Below are 20,594 nucleotides of genomic sequence, written 5' to 3' on the forward strand. Positions count from 1 at the left end.
GATTCACTTCGTTGTACAGCAGAAACTAACACAATATTGTAAAGCAACTATACTCCAATAAAAAAATCTAATAAAATAACATGGTAAGTACACTAGAAAGTCACTTGAGCAAACTAAAGTGCAGTTTAAACTTAAAAGCACCAAGCATGCAGTTGTGGAATTGAAACTAAACTTGAAACCACTCTGAACCAATCCTAGCTCAAACTAAAAAATACAATTACTACTAATAAAGCAAATACAATTATTACTAATAATTATACCAAATATCTAAAAGTATAGTATGGAAGAGAAAAATCTAAGTTAGATGTTAGGGAAAGTATGTCAGTAAGTAAAAAATAATAATAAATAAATAAACATTAAAAAGAGGAAAGAGTTCCAGCAAGTTCTCCACTTCTGCTCCTACCAGCCATCCAATAGGATATAGCAAGGGGAGCATCCCGGAAGTGACACAGGCAGGAGTGCTGACCTACTTCCTGTTCAGCCTGGCAAGATGGCTTGGTGGCTAAGGTAAGCTGCTCACTCTGAGGTCACAGGTGAGAGAGGTGGGGGCAGTGCCCATGGCTTCCTCCTGCGTCTCTAGGCCACCGAGGTCTGAATCAACCCAGTGAAGTTCAATCTAAACTTCTTGGTGAGTGATACCCAAGGTGGAGTAAGCAGTGTTTCTGGAGGTGGCAGATACCTTGCATCTGGGCGAGGTACCCAAAGGGCTAATTAAAGGGTATGAGTGTGATGAGAAATTTCTGACGAAGATTCACCACATGCTGCTGGAGGTAGATGTGCTGGAGGGCACCCAGAGTATGGATGTCTATTCTCGTTGGCTACAGGATCCCCAACATGAGTGATAAGAAAACTGAGACGTAATCGTGCCAGGCAGCAGTTTTTCATTCTGTGACCGCATGTATCTTTGTTTATATATAACCTATTTGTTAGTTCTAGCTGAATCCCCAACCCTTGACCCAGTGACGTACAAACATGGTACTCTCAAGCTCAATATTATAATTTTTCTCATTAAAGGTTCAAAACCAAAAAAAGAAGGAAAGAGTAACTCTTAGGCATAATGAATTAACTAAAACATATAAACAGAGAACTGTAACTTAAAACACAGAAAGAAAACATACAAGCTACTTGTAAACAATTAATATGGAAACATTTTTCTGTGACAAAATAATGAGACGAACTTACAGGTAGAGGTTAAAAAAAAAAAAAAAAAAACACACTGAGCCAGGTGATTGCTGGTTATCCAAAGCAGAATTTAAGTTCAACTTTGAATTTACCTAAAGAAGAATAAACACTAATGTAATTTTAAACATTAATCAGAAGATGTACAGATCATTTGAAACAGAATAAAACCATCCTGGGAGAGTAATTACTCATAAAATTATAACTGGCTTAAGAGCAGCACCAATTACAAATGCACACCAGCACAACGAAGCTAAATACCTACAAGCAAAACCACCTCCTAACACGGTACTGGATTAACTACATATGCAGGAAAAAAATTAATATAAGTATTAAATAATTTTTTGCATAGTCCCCTGTCAAAATAAATAAGCTATTGTTAGACAATAAAGAATTTTGAACATATTTGTTCAATATACTGTTAACCTAAAACAAATATGCAGTAAAGAAAGATTAAAAGAAGTTAAAGTAACTTAATAAACATTCAAACTTCCCTCTACTTTCTAAAACCCATAAAACTTAAATTTATTAATTGAATATGAAAATTAGTTATCTAAGTAACTAATCATAAATTGAATTAATTATTTTGATTGAGGTGACCTCAGAGTATAGAAAAGCCACCAAATGATCAAATGTAGACTAATTATTCTAAATATATAACTATTATTAATTTACTCAAAATTTTCACCAATGGAACAGAGTTCTCAAATGGAAATAATAAAATCTTATTTTAGAGGTCAAATTGATGTTAAAGTTTATTGTTTTATTGTTGTATCCAGACATTCTAAAAATGTAACTTCTATTTAAAAGGTTCCTTTGTTCCATCATTAAAAATTCTGTGTGACGTGAATTCAGATCAGAACACTTCCATTTGGTTCCTCTTCATACAAAGATGTCTCACATTATGAAAGGACTTAAGCAATAAGGTCCATTCCACAAAAGAGCCAGATACTAGATATTAAATAAGTCAAGAATTGGGCTCATCTAGGTGATAGAATCCAGTAATAATGTAAAACTGTTTTCAGGAGTTTGACCTTTTAATTTTAATAAACAAGTTTCTAGTTAATTTATAATTACTAATTTTCCCTATTCTATTTACCTTGGCCTTCTTAATGCTTCAACAAAAAATTTAGGTCACATTGAATTTCAGAAAGAACCAAATATTGTAGGTCCTTATGGACTTCAACCAATTGCAGATGTCATGAAATGATACATCAAAGAACAACTTTGACCTCTAACTTCATCAATACTAGTATAGATTATTAACTATTCTTGTCCTGACCTTGCATAAACAATCTGAATGCCCACACTAAGACCATATCTACTAACAGAGTTAAATCTCAAAATACCATTTGTCCATATCAAGCTTAGCCATGTAATAAGTTAAGCTGAGAATGTACCCTAATCGGAGCCCTATGTGTGTGATATAATTTCCACATGAGGTCACATTAGCAATTATTCTGTTATATGTAATAATAATTACAAATATAGGCATATGTGTCATTTACACTGATAACTACCTTCCCTCAATACTGGTTTTGATCTACTTCTAACTTTTGTAGAGAGAGGCAGGAGAAACCGGAACAAGGTTTTATTTATCTGCTTCTTGGAACTTGCAATTCAGTATATAAGTTAAACTTCCCAGTTTGGTAAAATGAAGAATTAGTCTCTGCCCTTATATCTGCCATATAAAGTTTATTATTAGCCATTTTACATAAATTATCTACTCTTGACTATTCTCAACAAATCACAAAGTGGTCACTTCTGTATACTGACTACTTGGTTTTTAAACTAGATAGAATAGTAGAGATGACTAATCAAGACAGCTAATTTAGGCTGATTTTAATCAATGAGGATTTTATTAGAAATTATTTAAATTTATAATTGGTTATTATTGTTCAGGTCTTAGTAATAATTTTCTTTATAGCAATGCCAACATGATTGGAGGACTTTGAAATTCATTGACACCACTAATGATAGGTGCATCAGATATAGCATTCTAATAAATAAATAAGCTGTGGATTATTACTCCCATGATTCCTTTTACTACTTGCATCAGCAACAGCAGAAGTCAAAGCAAGAACAGGGTGAACAATGCGCCCTTTTATTAGCTGGCAATCTAATACCTGTAGGCACAATAGATTTAACTATCTACTCCCCTCATCTAATAGGGGTCTCGACAATTTTAGGCACCATTAATTTATTACTGCAAGTAATTAACATAATGCCGCCTTTTACATCACAATACCAGACACCACTTCTTTGATTTCTATTGATTATTGCAGTTTTATTAGTAGTAAGTCTTTCTATAATTGTAGCAGAGATTATCTTAACCAAATGGAATCTTTTGATCCCACAGGAAGTGGAGACCTTAATAACAACATTCATTCTAATTGATTACACATCCTGAAGTACATATGTTTGGAATAATTTCACATATTTGTAACATACTGTTCAGTAAAAACTTCTTTAGCTGCATAAAAATAGTCTGAGCCACAATATCGATTGGAATTTTAGGGTTTATTATATATCACATTACTATTATACCCTAAGTATTCAAGTAGATACGCAAGCATATCTCATTTCTGCTACTATAATTATCATAATTACTATTATCCAAATAAAGGTAAGTCTTTGACCAACGAGCTATAAGAATGAAGTAATATACGATCACCAGCTATACTCTGAGCCATAGGCTTTATTTTCCTACTTATCGTGAAGAGGTTAACAGGAATTATCTAATTCATTATTATATATTGTTCTACAAGATACATATTTTGTTGCTCATTTCTATCACATCTATCTATAGAAGCAGTATTTATTACATAGGTCGTTTTGTTTACTTATTCCCATTATTTTCAAGATATATGCTACATCCTATACGAGGCAAAGCTGAACAATTATTTTAGATTTAACAATAATTTAATTTTCTTTTCCCAACATTTTCTTGGCCTTTCTGACATGCGGTGGTGATAATTAGCCTATGCAGATGCTAACACAATGTGAACACTCTCTCATCTATGGAATCAGTCCACTAACAGAAATGATTATAAAATATTAATAATCTGAGGGTTTTACTTTAAAACAAAAACAGCACTGGAGCTTACGGCAACAGACAATGAGTGACTTCACAGATGCTTTCCAACACATCATGCTTTCAAATAACCCACCAGACAAAATCATAAATATCAAGAAAGGAAGGAATGAAATCTCTCTAACTGGTTTCAAGCCAACATCATAACCTTTATGAGCTTTCTTAGCAAGTAAGATACTATAACCATTACCAATTACCAAAGGTAAATATTACCTAACTCTATCGAAGTTAATTTATAGATTAAAATTGTGTTTTTTGCAGGAAAAAAAATGTGTCTCTTAGCATATCCACTGCAGATTTTCAAGGTGTATATATTCCACTTTAGAATAATGTTATCATTACCATGTCTTATAATAGCATTTCAATTAGCTCTTTAGTATTATATATGTTAAAATAATTAAATAAGGAGATTACTAGGCTGATGTGGCTCTAATGCTATGACAGCCTACACAAGCAAACCAAAATATAAGCCTATAAATGCCTCAAGGTTACAAAATCAAAATGCTAAAGATAACCAATCACAAACAGCCAAGTAGACTTTAGGTTATAGCCAATCAACAGTTTTCTTACTTTGCTTCTCCCTTATCTCTATAAAAGCCTTTCTCTAAGATCCTGTCAGGAGAGTGTACCTAACCACTTTCAGTTTGGCACTGCCCAATTCAAATAGATTTTTGCTCAAATAAATTCTTAAAAGTTTTAATATGCCTCAGTTTATCTTTTAATGGTTCTGATGTCAGAAGAGGGAACTGAAGGAGACTGCTGACAGTCCCCAGAACAAAGATCAAGCAGGCGAAGGTACCTGCTGTGCCCCTTTGAGCTTGCTGCTGTCTTGTTGCCTCTGGAGGTGATGGTAAGTCCCTCTCAGATCCTACCTCTGCAGTTTTTTCATTATGAGCTTTCTGACTTACGGCTTTCCCCCCCCCCACTGGCTCTGGAAACTGTCCAGAGCCAGAGTGGATCTGACTTGGAAACAGTACTGGGTACAAGGTTAGAATGTGTCTGACTTAAACTGGACTGGGTCCAGTTTGAGGCCTCAGGGGAATAAAATTTTGTTTTAAGGCTGAACAACCAGGTTAACCTTACCAAAGATAAACTTGAATTACAATGGTCACAGTAGAGGATAAGCTTATCCATTTATGAGGTACCACCGAAGGACGAGGTCTCAGCCAAGCACTCACAATAAAGGGTAGGGGGGAAATTATTTTTCCTCCTCCACAGGTTCTAGTGACCATGGTGGGACCTGCTGGGACACTCCCTCCCTCCAGAGCCTGCAGACGGGATCTCCCACCCTTCTGATTTGGAATCACTAAGAACAAAGACTTCCCTTGAACTCCATGGAAGGGACCATACCAGGTTCTCCTCGCTATCCAAATGACAGCCAAACTTCAGAGACTTGACCCTCAGGTTCACCTCCTCCAATTTAAAAGGTCTCCTTCAGACTCTTGGAACTGAACACCAGCTGGAGATCTAAAATTAAAATTGACTTCCAGGGAAGTTTTTCTCCAGAAGCAGATGGCATCTTGAGGGGGACAGCTCTTCCAAAATCATAAATCAGTATCTTCATCTCTAATATGAAATCTTTATTCCTTTTGCTACTTGCTTTTTCTGTTAATGCATGGGAAGACATTGTTCCTTAACACACAACAAAAATCTCTAGACTTTCTTCGTAAGGTGCTTTTAGATAATAGAATTACTTTAGAGTACTTACTGGCTGAAAAGGAGAAGTCTATGCCATAGCAAATACCTCCTCTGTACCTGGATCAACACCTCTGGTATTGTAACAAATATGAGAAATTAACAAACAAGCCACTTGGCTAAAACCTGGAGGTTGATATCCTCCCAGTAAATACATTATTTGATTTATTTGATACCAACTGGTTTGGTTCATGAGGGCCCTGGCTAAGCAATGTACTTCAGTATCTTGGTATTATCCTCCTCATAGTTATCACTGTAATCTCCCTCCTGAGATGTGTTCTCTCAAAAGTCTTAAATGCATGTTTGTAGCCATTAGCAGTACCTCTGATGGTCTCAATGAGTTTAGAGAAACAGAAACAAGGTGAACAACACAATGAACAGCAAAAACCATTCTTCTATGAATCTGACATCATAACCTATGAGTTTTACAATAAGACAACAGCAACTTTACTGTGATGATGAATAAAAGTGGTACTAATACCAATGTTTTTGGTCAATATCAATATTAAAGGATGACTCAAAGTGGGAATTTTTTTTTTTAATGGAGATGTTTTCTTTATTGAGAAACAAGACTTGGGTACATCAAATAAAACCAATTTCTGGGGGGAAAAAATCAAAACTCACAATAGAAAAAGAAACAGTTAACACTGTCTGGGCCATATCAGAACCCAGAGAATATATTCTTTTAATTGAAAAATTCTAGGCGCTTCATAATTAACCTTTAGATACAAAATGACCTATTAAATTTGCAATCTGTGGTTCTTGGTGCTGAGGTCCATAGGACAAGCTAGGACGTCTTCAAACCTTGAGCTGAATTCCATGAGGGTTTATTTGGCCTTTCAATCGGTCTGTCCTTGTCTAAGAGGTAGCAGCAGCGACAGCGCCCACCTTCTGGGAAGCTTCTTTCTTGGTATGATGAGCCTGTAGGACCACCACAGCTTCATCCACCTTGGAGCGGAGAGACTCGGGGGACTCCAGCATGTGTAGCAGCTCCAAGATGTCAATCTCCAGCAGCATCCCCGTAATCTTCCCAGCCAGATTTGAGTGCATCGTCTGGATGGGCGGGAACAAATGTTTACCCAGCATCTGCTTCTGTTCCTGGGGAGTGCTGCGGCCAGCATGGCGGCGGTCAGCAGCTCCTGCCCCTGCACGTGAAGCACAGGCTGGGGTGCCTGCAGGGGCTGGATGGCAGGGTGAGGGCTGCGGACATTGGAGGCATATTTGTAAGGTGCAACAGCCTGAGGAGCAGCGGCAGCAACAGCAGCACGAGGCGCTAGGTTATGCCCAGCTGTGGGAACACCTCCGGACTGGCAGCTGTCAGTTGGCCCTTGCTGGGAGGCACCAGCCCCACCAAAGTCCATAGCCAAGCAGTCCGGCCACTCAGACCCGACTCTCTGAGCAGTAGCAGGGAGGCCGCGAGAGGCCGGAGCATTACCAGTTGGAGCCAGATGGCAAAGAGTTGGACAAGGCCCAGACTGCAGTATAGCACTTGGCATTCCTTGGAAGCCTTGAGGTCTCCCACCTTGCTGCCAGCGTGGATTAGGCCTCATCTGTGCTAACTGGTTAGGTGTATAATATGGAGGTCTTCCCTGAGCCTGTGGAACTGCTGGCACAAAGTAGACCCCAGCTGCAGGCTGGAACTGATTTAAGATGGCATTTGTGGGGAACACTCTCATCCTGGCCACCCACTGCATATATTTGTTGGTCAGGTGAGCCTTTCTCTCTTCCTTTCTCTGGGCCAGGGCAACATACAGTGGCTTGGAGCCCACGATGCGTCCGTTCATCTCCGTGATTGCTTTGGTTGCCTCTTCAGGGGATGAGAAGCAGACAAATCCAAACCCTTTGCTTCTCCCATCCTCCAGCATCACCTTGGCACTGGTGATTGATCCAAAAGGAGAAAACTCTTTCCTTAACTTCTTATCATCAATGGTGTCATCCAAGTTCTTAATGTAGAGATTCACCCCCTGATAGCGACTAATTCTCTCCTGTTTCAGCTGTTCAAATATTCGCTTTAACACGGCCTGCCGTTCCACTTTCTTCTGTGCACAGCTGACGAAAATGACTTTCACACTGATTTCTTTTCCATTTCCATTTCCATTTCATTCCATTTCTTTTCCATTCATCTCTTCCACGGCCTTATTGGCATTCTCATGTTTTTTATAACTCACAAAGCCAAAGCCTTTGGATTTCCCACTGGGATCTCTCATCACCTTGACACTTAAGAGTCTTACCAAACTGGCTGAATAGCTCTTTCAGACTCTCATCATCCACCTCTTCCCCAAAGAATTCACACTGGTGAATTCCTTGGCTTTGGCTCCAAGCTCAGCTTCCCACTCTTTTCGAGACTTGAATCTGCCCACAAACACTTTGCAGTCATTGAGGAGCATGCCGTTCACCTTCTCGATGGCCTTGTCGGCAGCCTCCTGGGTCTTGAAGTGGACAAAGGCATAAGCCTTAGAGCCGTTCTCATCACACACCACCTTGCAGGACAGAATGTTTCCAAAAGCAGAAAAAGTATCATAAAGTGCCTTGTTATCTATAGATTTGTCCAGGTTCTTGATGAAGACATTTCCCACGCCAGATTTTCTCAAAGAAGGATCCCTCTGAGACCACATGATACGGATTGGCTTTAACTTAATCATATCAAAGTTCACGGTATCCAAGGCCCACTCAGCGTCAGCTGGCTGCTGGAAGTTGACGTCGGCATAACCCTGGGAGCGGCAGGTGATCATATCGCGGCAGACCCGGATGGACAGCACAGGCCCCGCAGGACTGAACTTTCCGTACAGGATGGCCTCAGTGACGTCTGAGCGCTGGGCACCCAGTGCAGGAGGCCATGGGGTATAGCTGTTGGCCGCGGTGTTCATCTCCCCAGCCCCCAACACTCTGAGCCCCACCAGGAGGGCTTCTTAGAGGGACCACACAGGACAAAGGGGGCTCCGCTCCGAGCCGTGGCCCGTGCCGTGGCTCACAGGTGGCAGTGAAGCTCAGAGAGGCTGGAGTCAGCTCCGAGGGCGGGAGAGGAGTTCAGTGACGGCTCGGAGGAGACTGAGACTGCCAAACCGCAGACAAATGGCTCTCAAAAACAATATGGCCCTCCCTGGGAGTTTGTAATTTTCAGCTGTCCTGGCCTTGAAGCTCCCAATTTCAAAAAATGAAGAAAATTAAAACGAGGACTGTCCTCCAAATTACAAAAATTCTTCCAGAGGAAACCTAGTGGTGCCCACGGCGGCCCCTGGAACATGCGTTTCTCTATAAATATGGGCCTCCGGCTCCTGGCGGTTTAAGATTACAGCAGCCCAGGGAAGAGGGAAACCAACTATTTGTCGGTGCCGACTCAGCAAGCACCGGGCGCCGGAGCGTGCAGCCGCCTCCCACACCGGGCCGGCGAAGGGCAGCGCGGACACGAGAAGCGCAGAGGCCGGCGCGCAGGGCGGAAGGTGGCGGGCCGGCGCGGGTGGAGGCACGTGGAAGCGGGCACGCGAGCGGCTCACCACCGGACCGATGGACGCGGACCGACAGACGCCCAGGGGCGGCGGCGGCGGCGGCGTCCGGCAGGCCGGAAGCGTGCAAAAGTGACTTCCCCGCGGCTTCTCCGAGAAGGATTCGCTCTTTTTTCTTTTCTTTCTTTTTTTTTAAGATATTAAAGCGTTTTCGTTTTATCTTTTTCTCTTTTTTTTCTTCAGGCTGCTAGGCCCGAAAGCAGCCGAGACTGTGGCGACCCGGGGCGGAGAGATCAAAGAGGGAATTATTAATTAAACAAGGAGATCATTAGATTGATGTGGCTCTAATGTGACAGCCTATGTAAACAAACAAAAAGCAATTAATGCCTCAGGGTTATAAAATCAAAACCTAAGGACAACTAGTCAGAAACAGCCTGCTAGACTCCAGACTATAGCCAATCAATAATTTCCTTACTTTGCTTCCACCTTTTCTCTATAAAAGCCTCTCCCCAACCTCCTGTTGTGAAGCACTCCTAGCCACTTCTGATTTGGCACTGCCCAATTCAAATCAATTTTTGCTCAAATTCTTAATTTTTTTAATATGCCTCAGTTTATCTTTTAACATATACATCTAATATTAATTTTAATATTAACTCACAAAAGCACAACAGGTGCTTATTAGAAACAGTATAAGCCATCTTACCTTTGATTATCTTAATTCTTATTATTCTTCCATTATGATGTATTATTTAATTATTGGGAAAAAACAATAGCCTATTCCTAACCATAGAAACAAAAGGATGCCAATGAATGGAATTTATGATTATATAGACTATGAAGGTCTTAACTTTGATTCAGACTTATAATTCAGAGAATTTTATTTCCTAGAAATTGATAGTCATGTAATAATCCTCATAGAACTGCCAATCTAAACATTAGCCTCATCAGAAAGTATGGTCCATCCATGAGCTATTCCTTCTTTAGGTTTAAAAACAGTTGCTTTTCCAGGACAACTAAAGTGAGAAGCATTAACATCTACTAGAAGCAGTCTTTATTAAAAACAAAAAAAATTTATGGATCTGAAATTTTGTGGTTAAAACCATAACTTCATAGACATTGTGCTTGAGACAGTACGTTTAGAATACTTTGAAAGTTGATCCACATCAATAATGTAAATTCCTATCAGTAGCCTCAATCATGTTTATTATTAGAATACTTCTTACAATTTTAGAGTTTACAGTTGTCCTAATTTAATCACGTCTTCACCCCTCTAGGAAGCTTATAATTACAGAAAATAACTAATGACTTGCCACACATATGCTTACTGTGTAATAAAGTTAAGTTCCTGTCCACTAAAGGGGGCCTTATCTGTACTGTTAAAGATTCCATTTTAAATCATTAACTCTATTAATACTCAGACTATTAAACAATGCACTAACAGTATGTTATTAATGAAGGGATAGTGTCTAAGAAGATACTTTCCAAGATCCCCATACATCAGTTGTACAAAAAGAACTTTAATATGAAATAATTCTCTTCAATGTATTAGAAATATTTTATTGCAGGATATTTTTGAGCTTTCAGTCACTCAAGTGCAGCCCTTCTGCCAAAATTTGACAAAGGCGAATCATTAGCATGAATTAAACTACTAAACTGCTAAATTCATTAGAAGTATCATTTCTTAACATTTTTCCCTTTCCAGCTGCTGTAGTATCTATCACCGGAGCCCCCACGGTCTAAAGGAAATACACAGAAAACAAATATTACAAATACTATTTATCATCATAGATGTTTATATTTGACCTATTATGAAACATCATATACTAATTATGATGGCATCTATGACTCAGTATTGCTTCTGAAAAATGGATTTCACGGAAATGGTAAAGCATTCCCCAATTATATGTTTTATATGGCAAATAAATTTTTACTTTACATCTGTTCACTTCAATTTTGAAACTGACCCTAAAGCTGACCCTTTTAATTATTATCTATTTCTTTATATAACAGTGTACTGATACTGATCCTATTTTTGTTGTACTAATTAGTACAACCAGCTCAGGACTATTTAACAATATTAGCATCTATATTAGTAATTTCACATTCTGGTTACCACAATTACTACCAATATACAGAAAAATCAAATCCATATGAATTTGTATTTGAAAATCTAGAACTGTTCCTCTTACAATTTACAACAAAATGTTTCCTAGTCTCAATCAAACTTTTACTGTCTGACCCCATATTTTATTTCTACTAACACTACCTTGGACTTTTTAGGATATCAACCTATAGATGAAATAAATAAATAAAATGGTAAATAAATAAATAGATAAATAAATGCTATTCTTATACTATGAGTCACAGACTCAACCTACAAATTAGTTCAAAAAAGATTTATAAGAGTAAAATTATGTAGTTTAACAATAAAACAAATAATTTTGACACAGATTATGGGTTATAACAATTACCTAATAACTCTATCAATATAAACTTCTCACTAGCATTTATAATAGTTCTTCTAAGTCTTTTAATTTATCCCATATAACTTCGCTACAATGTTTAATGGGCATAATATTGTTTGTTTATTATAATGCTTTTTGAAAAGTAAATGTTAACCTAACATCAAGCACTACATCTTATATATTTGCACCCCAGAAAGCTGCTATAGGCTTAACACTTCTTGTAAGAGTAGTTGGTATATGTACAGTTTTTTACATCAAAATTCTCAACCCATTTCAACTTTAAAAACTGCTTTCCTACCTTAAGTATGATGCCTCAAAACAAAATCTGAATTAACTATCTCCTAAAGCCTCATTATTTAATAAATTTATTGCAAAAATAAATAAGTTTAATATCTTATTGAACTACTTTTCAACTCACTATCCACACCCTTACCAGTAGGTATAAGCTAGTTACCACCATTAATATTAATTGCTAGCCAATTTCACCTAATCAAAAGAACTGAAATCCCAAAATAATGCTATATTTCAATATTTAGTTTAGTTCAAATAATTTTAATCATTTACTAACATAAATATTATCCTGTTCTACATATTATTGGAAGCAATAGTAATTCCAACACTTATTAGTGTCATTTAATTGAGAAATAAGACCAAACACAGAATTCCACTTTTCAATCTCTATATAACAGGATTCTTTTCACTTTTAGTAGCAGATTTACATCCAACACCATAGACTCAATAAATTTACTTGTAATATAATGCTGTACTCCCAAGTAATCCCCAAAGGTGATCTAATAAATTACTATGACTAGCATGCATAATGACATTTATATTAAAAAAATATCCTCATAGAGATTATATTTTTGACTACCAAAAGTACATATCAAAGCATAAATTACCACAATTACAGAATGAGAGTATAGAGACAGGGCCTGTATAATTTTTTAATAACACTCTGCCTTACTATGCCTGAGAAAATGTCTTCCACTAAGAGAGATGTAATAAATTATTTAAATATTGATTAATTAAATTAAAATGTGTTAATTAGCTTATTTTATCCAATTGCTTTTGGAAAACATTTCTTTTGAACTCCTATCTTTCTAGGCTTTAATTAATCACTAAAATTAGAAGATATACATACCAGCCACCCCTCATCTCAACAATATTCCAATTGATTATGCTCCCTGTACCCACTTACAAAGAAAATTCTCAATGATGTTACTATAGAAGGATCAAATTTCCCATACCATTCTTCATTCTATGGATACGAAAATCTGAACAGGTGGTTATCACTAAAATCAGCAATTTAAATTATTAAATAAAACTATTCTCTTATAATTTTAGCCCCAGCTTCTGCTCAGTTTAAATGCAGTAGGATTCTGATCTCAGCTGTGGGAACACAGGTGTCAGTGAGTGTCATGGATTCACGTTTTAAATAAATAGCTTGATTTCTATAGCCTGAGTGTCCCTAGTATCCTCAGACATGCCTGCACATGTCTGAACAGCAAAAAGAAAAAGAATCCCTCTTATTCCGGCTCTTTCCTTTAATGATTTTCCAGGTGTACCTAATCAAGTAATCATCATGAGGGCAAAAATCTCTAGTGAATTCATTAACTCTAAATAGGAAAGAATGTTTTCCTAATAACAACGATCTTAATCCTGTTCTAAGCAAAATGCTCATAATTATGAATTAGGGATAAAAGTGAAGAAAAAGCGAGTATACTATAATGCAAATACTTAATTCAAATGTCACAGAGGATTTGCATTGCTAAAGATAATGTACATTCTACATGTAAAATGATAAGGTGTTTTTCATAAGAACTGTTATTATGGTTTCTCATTTAATAATATAATACTGGTACTTACTCATCTTTTAAATAACAACGAAACCTGAGGGCTGTAAAGTAAATAACTAGCTGACAGTCACTTATCATTCTTGCTAAGGCAAGTCTTTATCAGTCTACTATAAAACTCTTGTATTTTTATTTGATCAAGTGTTTTACTTTTATACTCACATTCCCTATACAGAATATTCTTATCTTTCTTTCTAATCTTTCTCAACTCTTTACTATTGGCATAGTCTAAGTTAGAATTAACATTAATTAGTAAATATATTCTAAACATTAAAGTGTATATACTATTTATTGACAACCAGAATTTCTTGGAAACCTCAAACTTAAATTTCCACACATCTTACCTATAACCAGAACCATTGGTGTGCAAAACTTTGGTAATGAGTTTGTTTTTCTGTCCTAACCCACAGATGTCCAGTAATTCCACCTAAAATGCTAGATCCTACTCATACTGTTAATCTCTTTCTCCATTGGTTTTCTACACCCATAGTACATATCCAGTGGTGTAGGCAGATGGCAAAACCTTTACAGACTAGTGGCTGCTGAAATGGCTGCTCTTCTCCTTAGAGGTAATGGAATCCTTCCTGAGTTCTCTATTATTTTCTTCTAACAGAGAAAAACAATAAAAACAAAATAATGTAAACAAAGCCACAAGATTGTAAGTCTCTGAGTAAGACTGTATGTAAGCAATGTGAACAATCCCATACACTGTAGAAAGAAGGCTGTTTTGGAGAGTGGGTGTGGCAACTCACTCAGTTCTAATTCCCAGCGAGGGAGCAGGGAGGTCCTCCTGAGTAACCATCAGCCAGGGCTTGTTTTTAGCACATCTGTATTATTTGAGCATTATAATTGTGTTATCCATATATTTTGGATTCCCTTTTTTTTTTCCTTTGAGTGTCATGAAATGAGAGCATGTTAAATTCTCCAATTAAATGATACTAATTTTCAAGATTTTTTTTCTGTAGAAACATTAATTCTATAAATTCTTGAGACTCTGTAATTGTTTGTTATATATTGTGAAGAGATCAGGTAGGTGAGCAAGAAGGAACAACACAAGCTGAAGACAAGCAGCCATTGTTACAGGTAGAAAATGCGAGAGTATACTGTGTGCCTGGGAGCCTAATGGAGAAAATATTTTAAGCAGGAGGATGTGATTGGTTGTGTCAAATGTTACTGATAAGTCATGTAAAAAGAGGACTTAGAACTGACCTTTAAACATAGCAATATGATGGTTATTACTGGCCTTTAACAAAAGTTGTTTCAGTGGAACCATGAGAATAAAAAGCTTAAAAGAAGTTGGTTCAAGAGAGAATGGGAGAGGAGGAATTGGAGATTGCAAGTATACATAACTCTTTTGAGGAGCTTTCTTAAAAGGGAAGAGAAAACATGGGCAACATTTGGAGATGAATGTGAGGTCAAGTAAAAAAAAATAATAAAATGGGAAAATTAATGGCATGTTCTTAACCTGACAGGAATAACCCCCAAAAAGAAAAACTTGGAAATGGGGGAAAGAAAGAAACCAGTTGCTGGAGAAGTTTCCATGATTAAGAGATGATACATTCTAGTACATGAGGGGAAGGGCTGACAGTAGCTAAAAGCACAATTTTTTCCTAATGATAGAAGTGAGGGAGAGTACACAACACATGTGTAGGAAAGTTAATTTAAAAGTGGGTCTAAATGCTAACGAGTTAAGAGGCAAGGTCATCATCTGACAGTGAGAGGAGAGGAGGAGGCTTAGAGGTTTGAGGAGAATGAAGCCAGAAAATGATAGTTTAAGAGAAAATGGACTAAGGAAATGTGGTACAATTATTACTCTGTTATTTTTTTCTCCTTTCTAATATTAAATGAGAACAGGTCAATTTTACCAAGCTTAATATTTGAAAAAGAAATAAAATTAAATTAAAAAAAGGAAGAAAGAGGGGCTTCCTTGGTGGCGCAGTGGTTGAGAGTCTGCCTGCCAATGCAGGGGACGCGGGTTCGAGCCCTGGTCTGGGAGGATCCCACATGCCGCAGAGCGACTAGGCCCGTGAGCCACAATTACTGAGCCTGCGCATCTGGAGCCTGTGCTCTGCAACAAGAGAGGCCGGAACAGTGAGAAGCCGGAACAGTGAGAGGCCCGTGCACCGCGATGAAGAGTGGCCCCCACTAGCCGCAACTAGAGAAAGCCCTCACACAGAAACGAAGACCCAACACACCCAAAATTAATTAAATAAATAATTGTTTTTAAAAAAAAAGGAAGAAAGAAAGAAAAGAAAAAAGTACTTTCAGTGTATTCTATTTAGGTCTCCTTCATGTCTACTTGAATATCATTTGAATTCTCCCTAAGGTACCATAGGGCTAGATGTTGTAGATTTTGATTAGCAGTTCAGAGAGCAGAAAAATACTGTTAAGAGAGACTAATAAAGTGGACATTCACAACTGGGGAAATAAGTTTCTGCTTTCTCTCTTTCTAATTCTGTCTAGAGACAGTTTTAAGTATGAAAGTTGTAGAAGTCAGACCACAAGATGGACTCCAATACTTACTGTTTCCTTGTATTCATATTTTTATCTAGTTTCTTTCCATATTGAATCTGGAGTGGCCAAGAAACATGGTAGAAGTGTGATTTCCAAGACTAGGCCATAAAACGCATCGCAATCTCTGCTTTGGTTTTCTTGGATTGCTCAACTCTGCAGAAAACCCATCGTGATGTCAGGATATTCAAGCAGCCCCATAGCGAGGCCCATGTGAAAAGTAAAGTCTCTTCATAATACCCAGTACCAATATGCCAGCTTTATAACAGAATCACCTAAGAGTGGATCCTTCAGCTCTAATGAAACTTTCAGGTGGCTGCAGCCCAGCCCATATCTGGCTGCATGCAACCTCAGGAGAGACATTGAGCCAAAAATTCCCAGCCAAATCCTTCAAATTCCTGATCCAGAGAAACTGTGAAAGATATCAAATTATTATAGTTGGATTAAGACATTCATACTTGGAAGATTTGTTACTAAGCACTACATAACTAATAAAAGAAAATTTATCCTATTGGAGAGACATGTGACCTGGTGAGATTTCATGGTAAAGAAAAGTCCTATAGCTCAGTAATTTTCTCTTTTCTTCAGACTGTATGTACTGCTGGTAAGAATATGTTGGAATTTGGCTCCAGATAGGTTGGACTCTCCTTCTCTTAAATTCTCACAATTTTTCCCCCACCTCACATTTATTTTTTGACTCTAGATAAACAAAGAGAGTTGTCTTAATCCCTTTAACATGAATTCTATGCTTCAAAGTACTTTAAAAATTCCATGCTGATATCAATGTAAATATACCACATAGACTATAGAGGTAAAGAATATTAAACATCTACCATATAAAAATGATCTATTATTACTTTGGAAAATCAGAAACAGGGAGAATATAAAATATGCATTTTAAGCTATATTAAAAAATAGCAAGGTATATTAGCAATATGCAAAGAGGGACATAAGATCACTCAGACTGACTGGAGGTCTAAGATTGTCAATAAAGTAAGCTAATAAAATCATACACCTCCCCAATTGCTGATACACTCTAGGGGGATCATCTTCTGAACAAAAATAAGCCATAAAAGGAAATCAAAGGTATTAAATAAACTGAAGAGAGTATTAAAGCAAAATACAAAATGATGATATAGCACTATTTTTAAGAAATCCAGGAAATCCTTTTTATTTCATAGAGAGCTGCATCTTGTCAATATTTTAAGATTAAATATTTTCACTTCTTCACTATCTCTTCCTACTTACCATGAGAACTTCTGAATACTATTCATTCAATCATTAAATATTTATTGAGTGCCTACTATATGCCAGGCATATTTCAAATATGGGGTATAGAGCAGCAAATAAGAAAGACAAAGCTTCATCCTTTATGGAGCTTAAAACTAGTAGAGAAAAGCAGTAAACAAACATACTGTTACACCAGATAGTATTAAATGCCATGAAGAAAAAAAAAGATAAAGTGATACAAATTTGAGACGGATGGTCTAGTTAAAAGCATATGGTCAAAATCTAACAGAGGCAGTACTGTTAAATGTAAAATAAGTATAAATTTGATTCTCAACGCTTAAGTGCATGAACTCTCTCTGCCCATGTTCCAAATGGAGTTCAACTTGGCTTTGGACTTCCTTATCTCTGTCATCTCCTTGAATGTTTAATGAGAAATTCAGTCAGTCATTTTGTAGGAGACCTTTTCCCTTCCGTAGAGTCACGCAGGATTCCATACTTAATAACTTTGGAAAGCTTGAAAAAAGACCACAGATCTCTATGTCATGGTCTCCACAAAGATGTTCATTGTCTGAGGCTGCATGGACCATTCAAAGTCATTACAGTGCTGATGCTCTGGGCAAATCCCAGCTTTTTCATTGTTGTGATTCCCAAGGTTCTACAACTTAAATTTCAGTCTCCAATAATCCAAAATATTCCTTTAAACGCTCCTACCACCTCTGGGTCAGAGTGGAAGTGGGGAGTGCAGGTTTGTTTCAAACCTCATAGCACCCAATTTACAAGATTTAGGGAATAGATATGTTCTCAGAGTCACATCTCTCTTTTTTTCAAAACCTAGAATTCAACCAGTCTCAGACAGTCCAGCATTTATTTCCCTAAGCCTATAATCTATTCAATGAGAATAAGGGAAAAAGAGTCCCTAGGGAAAAAGGCAAAGAATACCTGTCATTCTTTCTTGATAAACCCATGGAAAGGTACCAGAGCAAATTTCTCAACCAGGTTATCTGCCACAGATAAGATAAAGAGGGATTAAATCAGCTTCTTCCATTTTTATAGAATTACTCTTGTCAGAATTGAGGAATTGACTACTAGACATTGCAGTGTATTTGCAGCAAGACAGAGTAGTCTGGAGAAAAATGGGGACATGATGCTAGACTTACATATTTGGTGTCAAGGGAAGTCAATTCATGTTGGCATGGCTTGTTGTAAAAGGCATAGAAATCTCTGTTCTTTCTTAAGGTAAATATTTTAAAATGGGGAATGACATGAAGTATCAAAGAATCTCAATATTCTAAGTCAGTAGAGCAAAGCAGGAAAGGCCTGGATGCCCAGACAGCAAAATAGAAGGCCTCTTTAGGTATGCTCAAGAAGAACCATGACTAGAAGCACTAGACTTGGGATCAGGGGTCAGACTACTAGTTTTAGGGAAAGAACTGAAAAGAACAAGACTGGATTTCTCAACAGGTTCTTGGGAAAGAAGATTTTTACAAACAAGCAAATTAGTATGGATTGTTTTACATGGAATACAAGATAGAATACAACTTAGACATTTTGACAAGGTGGGTAAAGGCTAATAACACCAGGTCTCAGGGCATTGGTTAAGACCACCCTTTGTAGGGAAAACATATAAACCCCCAGGTTATCAAATATAGACATATATTTCATCAAAGTTCTCTCATCATGACACAGAGAAACCAGGTGAGAACTAGATGAAGCTGGAGGTGATACCATGCAATGGTGCTCCAGGGAAGGTCCCTGTCCTCTGTTATGCACCTTCTTATAGTGCAAGTTTGTGAATAGCCTTGGAAGTAAGGTACAAAAGAACCTAGGCACTAGAGAATCTAAATATAAATACCAATGCAAGGAGTTGTCTGAGAAATCGTATATAAGCTACTAAATCAATATTTCTGAACCATTTTTTCCATTATTGCCTCCTATAGGGAGCCTTTTATAGATACCTGTATATAATATATAGAAATACCACAGATATACTATAATTGTGTCTATGTTCTGTATGCATATCTCTGCTGTATACTTTAAAAGGATAAGTTTTTTTCACCACCCACCCTCTCAAGAACCAATTTACTCCCCCTTATGGGTGATGTCACCACAATTGAGAACGCATATGCTAGAGAGAGGAAGGGAGTTGCACCCATCTGAAGGTAAGCTTGGGTGCAATTCCTCCCATTAAGAAAAGCATCCTTGCTTGTGGTCCATCTGTTACAAGGCAACCTGAGTTTCTAGGGTTACGCATATGACAATCCTGCTTTTCTTTCTCAATCAACACATTTTTGACCGGAGACGTATTACGGCCACAGGCGTTAGTTTCTGCAAAAATCCCCCAGTCAATAATGTGTTAAAAGTTTATCAAATAAATAAGTGAGTGAAACATTCAATTTCAAAAACTTAGAAATAAAAGTCAATTTGTTGATTTTGTGTTATTACAGGGGTTTGAACTTTTATTGCCTGTCCAGAGTGGCCATAAAATATATTAACAACTGCTCTTAAAATACTGATGTTGCAATTTCTAATTAAGTTAAAGAAACACCTGCTCTGTAACTCAGCAATTCCATTTTTAGGTATACTCCTGTGCAAGAATTTTCAAACTAATTTTATTCAGAATAGCCCCAAACTGAAAAGAGTCCAAAGATCTATCAATAGCAGAACTGACAGATGATACATTATAGTATATTCATGGAATAGAAGACCATTCATCCGTTAACAAAAATCATGTATTGATGAGTGTAAACATATGGATAAATGTCAAAAACATGACGTTGAGCAAAATAAGCCGGGCACAAAAGATTCATGATGCATATATGAGGTATTAGTAATGTATGATATATGATTCTATTTATACAAAGTTCACACTCAGGCAACACTAATCAATGTGATAAAATTACAATAGTAATTGCCTGGGGAGGGGGATGGGTTGGTAGAAAAGGGCATGAGGGACCTATATTAGGGGATAAAAATATTCTATACCTTGATGTCAACATTTGTCAAACTGAACTTAAGATGTGTGTATTTTACTGTATAGAAATTAACCTCATAGATAAAAAGATACTGCCGCCAAAGTGATGTTGTCAGCAAGCGTCATGGCAGTTTTCATGGTAGAATCCATTTT

At 37.3% G+C, this 20,594-nt stretch overlaps 1 pseudogene; it reads right to left on the reverse strand.

The window, feature by feature from the left end:
• Nucleotides 1–6,676: 6,676 nt before the first annotated feature.
• Nucleotides 6,677–8,715, reverse strand: LOC115838994 (polyadenylate-binding protein 4-like; annotated as a pseudogene).
• Nucleotides 8,716–20,594: the final 11,879 nt, after the last annotated feature.

The sequence above is a fragment of the Globicephala melas genome, chromosome 6, assembly GCF_963455315.2.
Source record: "Globicephala melas chromosome 6, mGloMel1.2, whole genome shotgun sequence".
Lineage (NCBI taxonomy): Eukaryota > Metazoa > Chordata > Mammalia > Artiodactyla > Delphinidae > Globicephala > Globicephala melas.